This window comes from Felis catus, chromosome C2, assembly GCF_018350175.1.
Source record: "Felis catus isolate Fca126 chromosome C2, F.catus_Fca126_mat1.0, whole genome shotgun sequence".
Classification (NCBI taxonomy): Eukaryota; Metazoa; Chordata; class Mammalia; order Carnivora; family Felidae; genus Felis; species Felis catus.
The window spans coordinates 49,905,614-49,920,084 of record NC_058376.1 but is presented as its reverse complement, the minus strand read 5'-3'; the positions used below and the strand labels follow the sequence as shown (position 1 = coordinate 49,920,084).

The 14,471-nt window shown below is 36.7% G+C and overlaps 1 protein-coding gene across 14 annotated transcripts in view; it reads right to left on the bottom strand.

Moving 5' to 3' along the window:
- Positions 1 to 14,471, bottom strand: part of ZPLD1 (zona pellucida like domain containing 1) — a 546,704-nt gene that overhangs the window by 72,640 nt on the left and 459,593 nt on the right. For 13 of the 14 annotated variants that reach the window (XM_045036883.1, XM_045036871.1, XM_045036874.1 and 10 more), the window contains 4 exons: positions 5,430 to 5,497; positions 4,937 to 5,100; positions 3,036 to 4,303; positions 1,442 to 1,626 (listed from right to left, as the gene is read on the bottom strand). The gene's annotated coding sequence lies outside the window, so the exon portion shown is untranslated. The remainder of the gene's footprint in view (positions 1 to 1,441; positions 1,627 to 3,035; positions 4,304 to 4,936; positions 5,101 to 5,429; positions 5,498 to 14,471) is intronic. The other variant, XM_023260109.2, reaches the window with a different exon arrangement.

Below are 14,471 nucleotides of genomic sequence, written 5' to 3'. Positions count from 1 at the left end.
AGATCATGACCTGAGCTGAAATCAAGAGTAGGACACTTAACTGACTGTACCCAGGCACTCTGATCTTGTTCTTTTTAGATAGTACTGCCCAATTAGCTGGTAGTCACATTTGTCTGAGTCACAGAGTGAATTTTGTGCACCCGTTTATACATTCATTATACTAAATAACCATGAGAAACAACATCATGGTTTAATTTATATATTTTTATCATATAATAAAGTACATCTTGAAGGGGGAATATACTAAGTTCAGATATACCATCTTGATATTAGTTTTACTATAATCACATCAAAGTGGATAGGTCATAACATCACCACTACTTTTTGACACATTCAGGAAGGTATTCAGTAGCATTATTCTAACAAAACTGAGAATAGAGACAAAGAACAAAATATTATTTAGTTTTTCAAACCTGTGGCTTTGACCTATAGAAACATATGCTATGGTGGTGCTTGGGTGGCTCAGTCAGAGGAGCGTCTGTCTCTTGATTTCAGCTCAGGGCATGATCCCAGGGTCTTGGGATCAAGCCCTACATCAGGCTCTGTGTTGAGCATGGAGCCTCCTTAAGATTTTCTCTCTCACTCTGCCCCTCCATTACTTGTGTGTGAGTTCTCTCTCTCTCTCTCAATAAAATAAAATAAAATAAAATAAAATAAAATAAAATAAATTTAAATTAAAAAAAGAAACATGTTATGGGTGAAAATGCAATGTCTATGGAATATTATTCACTCTCTGAATTTCTTCCTGAATGGCACAATATTAATCAATTTTTCTTCATCATCATCATCATTTTTAAAAAATGCATCTAACTCCTCTCCATGTAACCAACATTAAATATAGGCCTAAGAGTATGTAGACAGAAAATGATGGAGAGAAATGAGGTGATAGATGACAGAGATAGAGGGAAAGGGGGAGGCAGAGGGAGAGAGTTGTATGCTATTGGTTCTGTTTCTTTGCAGAACTCTGACTAATACAGCAAGCTGCTGTTTCTGCTAAATTCCATATGCCCTACTTAACAACTTTACAGATTTTTTTTTCTTTTCAGTTTTTATTTGTCTCTGCCCAAAATGACGAAATTTATATTATTCACAATAAGCCTTATCTTCTTAGAGTCAATTCATTATTCCTGGCTGAATGATTCTTTTGAAGGCCTGATTCTGGTATCCCATGTATTCACTGTCTGCCCATCTTTGCCTCAAATACAGAAGATAGAATCATATTTGCTTCATCAAGGTTAGTTTTTGAAGTCAGAACAATGTAAAAGTTAGTTGATTTTCTAAGGAAATGGTCTACACCAACCATAGTCAACATGCATGTTGGAGCGTTGTTACTGGTTGTTTTTTTTTTCCCCCAAGCATAAAAGCTACCTTACTAACTCTCTGAATCATACTAGACAAATTACAATGCTCAAATTGAATGACATGGTTTATTCTTACCTACCTTATTAAAGTTCCAGAAGACCAAGGACTTTGAATGAATAATCCCAAATCAGTGTTGAACTGAGCCCACGTACTCCAAGGGGATTTAGACCATCTGCTAATTCTGCTGGGCAAAGGCTTTCTTTTACATATGCTCAGGTTTGGAGAAGCAGAATCCAATTTGCTTCCAGCTCCTATCTTTTCATCCTACAGTTAAATATTTTGTTTATGTAAAATAAACTTTTGCAACCATTTTGCATTATTTGAAAGCCACTTTATTGCTTCCCCACAACAAACATAGATGGGTATATTAAGAAAACTAAAAAAGTATTTTGCAAACAGACAATTCTTTCTTACTATCTGGTGTCCTTTAAAAATTATTTCCTGAAGCATTTGTTAACCTTTATATAAACAGTTATTAGGTCAAACAATTTTCCATTTTGCCCGATAAATATTTTAGAAGGTGACTGTTATTACATTTTAAAATATGACAGAAATATATTGGTATTCTCATCTGACCACCCTTCCCATCCCCCCTACCCTTTTTCTGAACACAGGCATGTGTAGTAAGCCTTTCACAAACAAGGAATCCATTCAGGACTTAGGTACTTGGGCCATTTTCCACTCAACAGGTTTCCTATGCACTTGTAGGTGCCAAACAGCAACTCCTGTGTTCCTCCAAAAGAATTCTTAACAGAGAGGGGATTAAACTCTAAGTGGCTTCCTGATTTCACCATTTCTGCAGTCCAGTGTTAAGTTGCTGAAAGATTACTTCATTTGTACCGTCAGGAGCCTAACAGGCTTTAGAAACTAGGTGAGTGATGTAATGATTGTGTGTGTGTGTGTGTGTGTGTGTGTGTGTGTGTGTATGAAATATTGGAGTAGTTAGCAATCTGTTACATTAAAAGCATATAAACATTTTTGAGCATCTCTTCATTTTTTGAAAACAACTTTTCTGTGATGTTCTAAATTTCAAATTAAAATGCAAAATGTGAGATAAAAATTACTGTAATTGCAATAATAGTCTGTAGAGTAAAAGAGAAAGAAAATTAGATGAATGCATGTATTTGCCCAATACTAATACTCAACTCCACTAGAAGCAAATATTTACTCATTATCTGAATATAAAAAGTAAAATGTTCTTAGGGTGGTAATGTACCTATAAATGTCCAATCTATAAATGCCAAAAGCCATATTGCAACAATGGCTCCACATAATCATATCCAATCAGATCAATATATAATCAAGAAGAAAAAGGAAACAGAACTCACATTGAATGGAAGATTCTTCAAATTATCAAACTTGAAATTATCAAACAGGAGCAAAATCATTAAAACTATTGCTTTTACAAATATAATCAGTCATCTGGAAAATGACTTTTATACAGATATAATAATTTCCTAAGAACAAATTGTGCAAAGTCCAATCAATGCTTTCAGGTTTGTGTAAACCATGCCTAGGGCCATCTTGGTAGAGATTTCTGGTCCTAACTATCATCCAGCATATTCTGTGCTCTCAGAAGCAGGGGCTGCTGAATAACCACATTTGAACTACATGATCATGCAAGGTTATTTGTGAAAAATGTATTTGACTTGGACCCACAGTTGAGCTCTCACCTTAAAATCAAGAAGGTGCATTCTTGGAATAAACAACTTCAAAAGAGTCCAGTTTTAATTGCTACTTCAGTGAGACATCAAAATCCCATAGGAAAGAGTTGTTTTACTGATATTTATGCTAAGAAATTTTCCGTCTTTTCAAAGCTTGTATGCCTTCCCCAAGTTTTCAGAAATGCAGGCTAGAGAGATTAAGAAGGATCAGGAAGCAAATACTCCATGTAATCTGAAATTAAGGAATAAAATTAAGATCTTTGATAGTTTAAGCCTATTTTTTAATTAATTTTATAGTGTGTAACTCCTTTATTAAAAGGGTAATATTCTGGCCAGGGATACATGTGGGTCTGTTTTTATCAATAGCCATGTATTTTGTTTAATGAGGACTGACCACAAGGTCTATTGTACTAGATACTTAGTTTAGAAAATCTTCTAAAGATCACATTTTTTTCCTGAAGCTCGCTATATTATTACATTTGTTTATTTTCAGTCATGACTACAATAGGTGGTTTCCAACTACTTCTAAACTGACTTAAGGGATATTATAAGTAAGAGGAATAGATATAACAAAGCTATTATGAAAATTTCAAAGGATAAGAGTCAAACAGTCAAAGATGAATGTAGTTTAAGCCTCTATAAAGGAGCACTGAGTAAAATATGAATAGTATCTTCAACAGCAACTTTGTAGAAAATGAAGAACAGGTTCTTTTTTATACTGTTTCTTATCACTGCTTCTAAGAAACATTTGAGAAGAAAAAGTGATAGGAATTTTTTCTTTCCTGTAAATCTCTCAATGGCCTTCTGAGAATTTTCCTTTCTCGCAAATCTTAGCTCTCACTTTCTACAGAAGTCATCCCTGTGCCAGTTGTTTTTAATTGCCTTCCTAATATCTATTCACTCCATCTCCCCTTCTAATAGAATGCAAATTAATTTTGTGGGTAATGTTTTGGCTTAAAAATACTTAGCTTTCCACAGTCCCACAAATCAGAGAGGGGCTTGAGATGCGGTTCTGGGCAAAGAATATATTGTATAAATGGCAGTTAAGTATTGGGCTTTTCAGAGTGTTACTGTCTTCATGAAAAAAAATGGGCAAACCCATTCAACATATCTTTTGCTCTTTGCTTTTTCCCTTTCTTCCTTCCTAGGATTGAAAAGTGATGTCTAGAAAGACAATCTCTTTGTTGTAAATGTGAGAACAGCCTTGCATTAAGGATGACAATGCTGAAAGCCAGGGGGAGTCTGGACCTCAGTATCCTCATGTTACCATAACAGTCCTGGAATAAGATAAGATAAGATAAGATAAGATAAGATAAGATAAGATAAGATAAGATAAGATAAGATGAGATTACATTTTAACTGCCTTCTGTGACACAGTTGAATACAACCTTCAGTCTCAGATTTCCTTTATGTATGTACTTCAGCCCCATCTGGTTTAGCTGCTCCTCCTTGTTTCCATGGCATCCCCTACAATCCCAAACACAATCTTCTCTCCTTCACTGCATCATAAATTTCAGGAAGAGAGAGCTCATTTCAACTTTCAAGCACATGTCCCCAGAAACTTGCTCATGTCTATATAGCATGTAGCAGGCACCCGATACATTTATTAAACGGGGGAATAATAAATTATCAAATAAGTATAATACCCACTTCTCTCTACATCTACTTCTAACTATCACATCTATACAACTAGGGTTTGTTTTTTTTTAAACCTAGACTATTGCAATAGCTTCCTCCTCACTTAAAAGCCCTTCCATAGCTTCCCATTACCCTTAGAAAAAAACACAAATAACTTCCACATTCTGGGAAACCTGGAACTGCTCTGACTGCATGTCCTCTCACCTTCCTCATGACATTTTAGCCACACTGGCTTTCCATTGGTTAATGAAACATTCCAAGCTCATTCTTACCTTAAGATCTCTATGCCAGATGTTACTTTTTCACAGATTTTCACACACTGACTCCTTCTTGCCTTTCAGATTGCAGCTTAGATCACCTCCTCAGAGAGGTCACAGCTGACAGCTCAATCTAGAGGAACTCATCAGGCACTCCATCCCATAACCCTCTTGTGCAGCTGTGGAGAAAATTCTTTTATTGCTGCAAACTTATGGTCTTCTGAGAACATTTTACTGAAATTTGGCAGCTAGGCTAAAACACTATCTTTACAAGGTAATTTAGGACTGAAAAAATAACAAGAACTCCAGAGAGCTTTATGTCTCCAGAGGTAATGTGTTTACATTTCAAGGGGAGATGAGACCAGGACCATGGACATGTTCCAAAAGGAGGACCCAGGATCCTTCCCATTACTTTTCCAAGGAAACTCTCTTAAAAGGGGAGGAAATACAGCTGCCTCTCCCTCATGTATAAATGTCCAGGTTCATTTTGGGGGAGGGGGGTACTCACCTACAATACAGACACCTTATGTGTTGAGTGACAACTGGCTCTCACTGCATTGTCCCAGAAGGAAGACACTGCAACACAAGGGAACAAGGATATTATTATTTGCTGTAAATAAATAATGATAAATCTGTCTGCTCCAGAAACCTCATGTTGGCATTCAAGAGAATATTAATAAATATATCATTATAAGTCAAATGTCTACTATCTATGGTGGTCCACAAGTCTTTGCTATGTTTATAACTAGTGCCTAAAAGATCTCCCAGTATGGGATCAATAAACACCAGTTGGGTAAATAAATGAATCAATCACTAAAATGACCATTATTTTAAGAACTAGATTGTGTAGTTTTCTAGTGAAAAACAGAAAGGAGATTAAAAATTGTAGAAAAATGGATGTTCATTTCAGGTAACCTCTTAGAGAATAGCATATGTAATACATATTTGAAATCTAAGGTTTTTATAAATGCTTGTAATGAACACATTTTGTTTTTTTAGTGGGCTGATTTCTTTATATTAGCTACTCCCTGTGTAGTTGACAAGGTTTTTATTTTTATGTAAACATTGAATAATTTATCTGTATCCCTGCCCAGCTGCAGAGCAATTGAATCGGGCAAAACCAAGACTTCTCTCAAAAAAGCAGTTTCGGTTCTTCCCAGAGGTCTGAACAAGAACACAATTAAATCCTCAGAGTTCTGCACATACATTAACAGGAAAACTTTACAGCGTACTTCAGTAATTCTCCATCTCTGTCATACGAATACCGATGATAATTTGAGGAGGATTATACCTTAATGGCATTTCAGGATGAGTTCCTGTCAAAACACACTCTACAGAGCCTGCAGATTAGACCTGTGAAGCATCATGTCTACTCAGATATTGAAACACATCTTCAAAAAATAATCATGTTCATTTTGATAGAGTTGATATTGAACTTTTACTTCTGATAATATTTGTAGTATTTGCTCACACTAATCATCTCATTGTAGAAATAAAACAAATATACTGACATCATAAATATTGGGTAAATGGGGTGCCTGGGTGGCTCAGTTGGTTAAGCATCCAGCTTCTGCTGGGGTCATGACCTCATGGTTCGTGAGTTCAAGCCCTCTGTTGGGCTCTGTGCTGACAGATGGGAGTCTGGAGCCTGCTTCGGATTCTGTGTCTCCTCTCTCTGCCTCTCTCCCACTCATTCTCTGTTCTGTTCTCTCTCTCAAAAATAAGTAAACATTAAAAAAATTAAAAATAAATAAATATTGGGTAAATATAATTATTAAAGCTCCTCCAAATGGGATTGGACGTTGTAACACCCAATGCCTTTGGAAGGGTAACATTTGGGTAAGCAAGAATTAGGGATTTAATATTGTGTAGTTGTGTCCCTAGCATAATCCATAGAACAGAGTACCCTGATTGACAGTACGAGCCTCAAGTCTTTTCAGCACATATATTCCTACAGTAAAGAAGGGTACATACCAATCTATTAACATTATTTCTAAATATATCTAAATACCTTTCCTCTGGGTTTTCTGAAAATCATCTGATTTCCCAAATAGCATTTCACCTGAGAAGAGGATGGGTTGATACCCCAGTATCAGTATTTCCAACCATTTATCAATTCAAAATAAATTAATTCATGAGGCTCTTATAGTTTGGTAGACATGAACTAGTCCTCCAGAGGCTAATACTTAGAAATAAAAAATCAAATTCTTAAATGTACAAAAACGAGAAATAAGATTTGGAGCAATGATGACACTAAAAATATCACTATATTATACATTATATACTTTTGTTATTATGCTGTATACAAAATAATATTGAAAGGGTGATGCTCTTGCTAATTCCTAATCCTTGCAAAGAATATGTTTATGAAGGACTGAGGTGAAGGCCAGACAATTTGCAGGGCTCAGTGCAAAATGAAAACATTGACCCCTTGTTCAAAAGCAGGGGAAAAGCTTTTTCTGTTCTTCTATAGTCTCTCAAACTATCCTGGTAATTTTTATTTGCATTGAAGGTACTGCTTCCTTGGGAATGAGGATACCTGCCCGGGCAAGTGCAGACCTTCACAAATGTCCTGTCCACACCCATTCCTAAGCCCATGCTGTGAACAAAAGGCAGCAGAAGTCACTGGGTGGAGGCTAGGAAGTGGCCGGGCATGCAATCAGAGGAAATAAGGAGGTGACAGGAGGCAGAACCCTATGTGAGTAGAAGATCCAACACATCAGTGAATACCTCCATCATCCCATCAGGATGAGTTTTGACTACAGAAAACAAATTTAAAGATAAAACTATTAAGAATTTCAAGATGACCACATTGTATCAAACCTTAAGCATGGGACCCTTTATGAATGCCCTGTTCACACGCCCAGGAACCTGGCCCTTCCTAAAGCAGTAAACAGTCTCCTATTCTCCTATTCTGGTCCTGGCTCTAGCTTAATTTGCCTCAACTATTTCTTTTTTTTTTTCTTTTTTCTTTTCTTTCTTTTTCTTTTTGTTTTTATTTAACATAAAGTGTAATATTAGTTTCAGATGTATACAATTTAGTGATTCAACACTTCCATACAGAACCTAGTGCTCATCACAAAAAGTGCATTCCTTAATCTCCATCACCTATGTAACCTCCTCCCCCCACCTCCCCTCTGTAAACATCAGCTTGTTCTTTATAGCGAAGACAAAGACTTACATTTCTTGGACTCAGTTCTAGTATTTTCAAGGTGAGAGTACAATAGATCATCATTAGTAGGTATTATATAATCAATGAAGATTAAAATGTTTTTAAATATGTAGAGAAAGAATTTTAAAGATGGAAAGAATCTTAAATTATGTAGCCCAACCCTTTCATCTGACACAGAGAAAACCAAGGCCCCAAGGGGCTAAATACTCAATGTCACCACCAGCTGGTTAGCACCAGGGCAAGGAATAGAGCCCACCCCTTCTCTCTCCCGACCTGTACCTCCTTTAGAAGAGTCGAACAAGACAAAGAAAGAGAAATTTCATTTCACCAATAGTTTATACTTTTAAGGAATATATCCCAAAAGGGGTCTAGTGGAAGCTGACTTGATGGGACACATCAGTAAAAGTTTAAAACATTATATAGCACCACAAAGCCATATAGGGTGGATCATATTACTTGTCCTCCAATGAATAAGGAGGTGACACACTGATGAAAATTTCTTCAGGCTTTATTTGACATATTTTGCCTTTATTGATTTTACTCCATAAACCCCTGAAAGATGTGTGCTTGTTCCTCCAAAATTTCAGGTTCCTGCTCCTTTCACCACATGACCCTTAGTCTTCTGTTAGCTATCTTTCTGTGCTTCCTGCTACTCATGGTCAACATGGCTATCTGATTTAATTTACCTTTTAAGTAATTAAAATTTCTGCTTCCAGGAGGAAGGAATTTGGAACAATAAAAATTGAGAAACCATCTTTCTCCTTAGACAAGTATGAATAAAACAAGGTAAGCCAAAAAGGAACCTCAGATAGCCGGATAAAAGAAAGGGAGATACTCCATCCTCTCCCTGAAACTCAGAGAATGAGAATGGTGAATAAGTCTCAATAAGTTATTTTTTCTAGAGAAATGTACAAATTATATAATGCACTCAGTAGGTTTCTTAGTCTGGGATCAACATAAAGCCAAATTCTTTTATTATGAGTCCACTCAAGCTTACAGTGTTTATAACACAGTAATAATCTCTAGTAATAAATAGTATTCTATAATCATTATCACCGTTAGGTAAAGAAATACTATAGCAAGTGTTACAAGTTTGAAAGACACTGACTGATGTCTTCCTAAAAATATTTCCTTACTTCAGGACTAGAAAAAGCATACACTACTAAGCTAAGTGGCCTTGGAAGGAGGGCCCTGAGGATACTGTAGCTTTGATACGATGTTTTGTGTTATATAAAATGTGACCTCATGTCACTGAAGAACTTGGCTGACAGCGTTCTTCCCACTGACATCCTATACTGGATACTATCTCTTAGGCAGAAAAGAAGTAGACAGCAGCAACTTTCTTCTATCAAAAAGCACTTAGAGTTGAACTAGAAATACAGACCATATATAGGAGATAGCTGAAGGGTCAGTATATCCTGTTCTGCTTGGCTCTGGTCTCTACTTAGAGCTGTGTCACTGCTTAGATCTAGATCAATTGAGTTTTGTTTATACTGGCAGGGAAAAATTCTCCATCATATGTTTTATCAAATCCTAACAGAAACACCTGGAGCACAAAAGCAAAAGCAGATTTACTACTAACTCACACTGACCTGAAACGTTGTTATCAATTCTGACTTCAGTTAACACATAGTCCCTGGTGTTGTTCTCTGGGACAGTTCCCACGCCCTCTAGAATTTAGTATTTTTTACATGAATGCCTGTATGAGGGCAGAGCACTCAGGCAGCCTGCGCTTCGAAAGGCTCAAAATGCAAAAGGCACAGTAAAATAAATCAGTCGGACTACTTAGTGGTAAATGCCTCATTTTCTTGTTGTGTTTACCCTTCTGACCCAACAGAACAGTAATGTATATTCTCTCCCTGCATTCTTAATAAGGTTATTTACACTGCATATCCAATGAGTTTGTGCCCTGTGCAATAAATTCTCAGTTCTGAAATGTGTGTAAGAGTGTAGACATCATTATTGGAAGAATTAACCTTGTAAATGAGGAGCACCCTTATTGAAGCTCTGAATTTTGATTATTCAAGAGTGACACCGGAATACAGGCAGTTTTCTGCAGAATTATGATCAGCCTTGCAAATAGCCACTGACTGTGAATAAGCAACAATATCTTGGCAAGAAGTGAAAAAATCTGACTTCATTTAAAAAATATCTCCGTGTTGGTTTGTGACTTTCAATGCCAACAGGGGAAAGAAATATTATGAGTATCTTTGAGCCATAGAATTAAAGGCTTATTTATCAGTAGTGATCTGTATTTTGAACTGGTTGGACTGAGCAAAGCTAGAAAGAGGAAATGTAGGCAAAATAGAACTTTTTTAAGCCACACTGCCTGTGCCTCAAAGCCCCCAGAACACCCCAGATATTCTACTATGTCTCAGCCTCCACTCAACCATACTGTGCAACTTCAACAGCCATAGTTAAGACATACCTGGATACACTAACATTTTATCAACATCCTGGAGGCTATAGAAATCTAAGGGTATGATGAAGCTACTAAGTTATAATTCAAAAACAAGTAATTACAGATCAAGAAAAAACAAATATTGTCTCATTTCCATAAAAACCTAAGATAGATCATTTGACTTCAATTCATTCCAGTTTTCTAACCAAGGAAAGATGTTGAGGATTAACATGAGATTTGGAGATTCTTCTTCCTTCTCTCTCCTCTAATTCATGATAGCTGTCTCCTCTTCCTTAAACCTTGAAGAGGCATGAGGGGAGGATATTTCAGAGTCTATAATTGAAAATAATGTTCAAGAGTTATTAGCTTGAAAGCAAAAGCTTATCCATTTAATGTCATTCCAGCACATGTATAAGACCCAACTACAGGCCTGAGCGTCAGGTTGTAGATAGAGGGAGAATTTCCCTCTCTTCCATGTGAATACTTACAAACTTTATAGCATCCTTGATAATAACTATTAAATCCACTGCCAATTGTGGTATAGGTGGAGTAACATGGGAGTACTTGTGAAAATTGTACAGCTAAGATCTGTGCATTTCAATATGTTTAACTTCTCTCTCTCTCTCTCTCTCTCTCTCTCTCTCTCTCTCTCTCTCTCTCATACACACACACACACACACACACACACACACACACACACACCTGTAAATAACAATAATGATCAAGTAAGTTTGGGGAGTGGATGAAAGTAAAAATAAATAAGAAAGGCTGAATACTGATGACTTTTTAAGCTGGAAGATGGGTTCATAGGAGTTCATTACACTATTCTATTTTATTTGTGTATGTTTTGAAGCATCTCATAATAAAACCTTAAAAATGCTAATTGTTTAAGTTTTATCACCAACCCACAACCACCTTTATCACTATGTGGATCATGATCAAAATCCACTCACGTGTTTGACATTTAACAATGCAGGTGGAAGATATCATATCATTGAAGGAAATAGCTTGATATTTTTTAATTTCTGGATCTTTGCTTAAGTAAAGATAAGAAATTAAAGAAGCCTGTTAATAATCATTAAATATTATTATATTGCCTCAGCAAGTCAGGGATACTAAATGAACAACTCTACATAGTTAGGGCCTTAGTGGTCTGCAGGTTGTATGTATTTCCTTACACTAACTTCAATGGACTGAGTACATTTAGATTTATCAAAGTCCCCTCACCACTGACTTAGTCTTTATTTACTCTACTATTTCCAACATTCTCAGATTTAAAATACTGGTATGTATTTGTAGCATCACACAGTATTTGTAGCATCACACAGCGTCTCATTTAAAGTACCAAAACATAGATATTGAAGTCTTTCTAAAAATGTTTACTTGATGGTCACACATTGGTATCATTGCAAGCAAAAATAAAACTGCTTTAATGCAGGCATGTTTTCATATTATACAAGAAAGGATAAGTGTTCAATAAATGTCTATTGAATGAATGAATGATAGAAGAGAGATACTTAAGTTAGTAAAAGAATTTTATAATGTGCTTCAAGCACATAAATAAAGAAAAACACTAAATACTTAAACAACAACAAAAAAAGAACATTTGTAAAGATTTTAAAAATTAAGGTCACTAGAAAGCATTTTTGGAGTTATTGTGGGCCAAGAAATGCCACAATATATTGAGGCTTTAAAAAATTATATATAATACTTTCTACATTTAAAAGGACAATTGGTTTAAGAGCTGCTAAGAGAAGCGATCAAATCTCTAGGGAAAAAATTGTCTTTGTCTATAACACATTTATTATAGGGATAACTTTCGTTTGTTAAGTTTGGTTAAAATTGTTTTCAAAAGCTCTAAACTTCAAAACCTAAAATGAGACAAAAAGGTTTATGGAGCCTAAATTACCCAAATAATTACTTCTTATTATTTTTACCTTCACTTTTTGTCACCCCTTTACTACAGCTTGTGTGTCAAATTTTGAATAGCAACAATGTGAGAACTCAAATAATCCCAACTGCTCTTTTTTTTTTTAATCTTTATTTATTTTTGAGAGACAGAGACAGAGACAGAGTGCAAGTGGGGGAAGAACAGAAAGAGGGAGACACAGAATCCAAAGCAGGCTTCAGGCTCCAAGCTGTTAGCACAGAGCCCAATGTGGGGCTCGAACTCACAAACTGTGAGATCATGACCTGAGCTGAAGTTGGCTGCTTAACTGACTGAGCCACCCAGGTGCCCTCCAACTGCTCTTAAACAAGGGACTACGTCAAATCTGTACTAACCATGTACACAACAGTTTTCCTTTCATAACAAAGAGTAGCAAGTCACTAGATGTTGGCATCAAAGGACAAACTTAATAGGTAAAAATTTAGGCAAAAACATCTGGCTCTGGTCCTGTCGTGACTCATGGCACCTAGATCCCCAGTACCTCATTCAAAGAGCAATAGACATAGTTAATGCGTCAAAGCTCTCTTCCTAGGAACAAGACAAAAGAAGTGCCTACAGCCTTTTTAATTTATTATGTGAAGATAATCTGTCAATCAAATGGAGCGAGTGCCCATAATATGCAAAACATTCAGAAAAAAATCAGAACATAAGCTTCCTCATGTCACAGAGACACTTAGCTTTGCCCCAGCAAAATCGCAAAATTGTGCAGGCCTGTCAAATGTTACTATGCGGGGACATAAAAACATCAATAATAACTGCATCTAGAAATTTGATTTCAGCAGTCTTTTGAGATCTATATATATAGATCATATATATACATATATATGGATCACTGCATAGCTCATTACAGAGGAAGTGTAGCATAGCTGACATGGCATGCAGACTGACCATATAACCCCAATTTTCTCTCACTAGCAACTTTTTGATGCTTTTTTCCTCCAGGGCTATAGTTTGTTTTCTTCTTAGAGTCAGCTTAACAATGAAATGTAATGGAAATTTTGCCCTAAAAAATGTTTAGTAATGGGTTCGGTTGGTTAGAAAACAGCTAATGATGTCAAGGTCACAGGCTCTTCCTGGTATGAGATCCATGTAGGAAGAAAAGTATCCCACACCTGAGATCAGCTCCTGCTTGGGATCAGTAATCTCCTGCTGGACTATCATAGGCAAAAGAGGGACTGGTTCAAAGAGTGGGGAGGGTCCACATCCTACCAGCAGAGAGGACAACCAGTCTCATCATTCTTACTTTTTTTTAAATGTTTATTTATTTTGTGAGAGAGAGATAATGCACACGAGCTGGGGAGGAGCAGAGAGAGGGAGAGAGAATCCCATGCAGGCTCCATGCTGTCAGCACAGAGCCCAACATGCGGATCGATCTCAAGAAATGTGAGATCATGACCTGAGCCGAAATCCAGCATTACACCCTTAACCACCTGAACAGCGTAGGCACCCCTTATGTTTATATTCGTAGGTATGAGCTGCTAAATTAGGTTGAGAGATAAGAACAGGGGTGTTGCAACATGTCTGCCCTTGAGCTCCACACACACCAAGAAAGACATATAAAAAAGATAAATAATAAATGATAGAGAGAGTACAGCATTTTTAGGACCAAGTGAATAGTGTGGCCAGTTAAGTGTGGACAGAGAGAAGTAATGGAAAGATTGCATTCTGTCATATAGTCAGGGGAAACTTCTGGAGGAGGTGACCTTGGTGCTAGCCTTTCAGAACATGGAGAAATAGCAGATGGGTTTTCAGAAGCAGGGGGCCCCCTGATTCATCCTTATAGCGAAGCCAGGTCTGGGGGGGGTGGGGGGGAACAACACATCTCAGGCTTTTCAGTGTGCATAGCAGGAAGTCAACTCCTGTTTTTATTCCAGTATTATAAGCCTGTGGCTCATCCCCTGGTTAGCAATAGGGAATGCAGGAGGCTGTGTTCAGGAAAAAAAAAATTCATATCTAAAAACCTGCTGAGAAAAGTGCACATCAAGGAAAACCATTTAAGACATCCACTCCTGAAGGCTTCTAAGCTCTA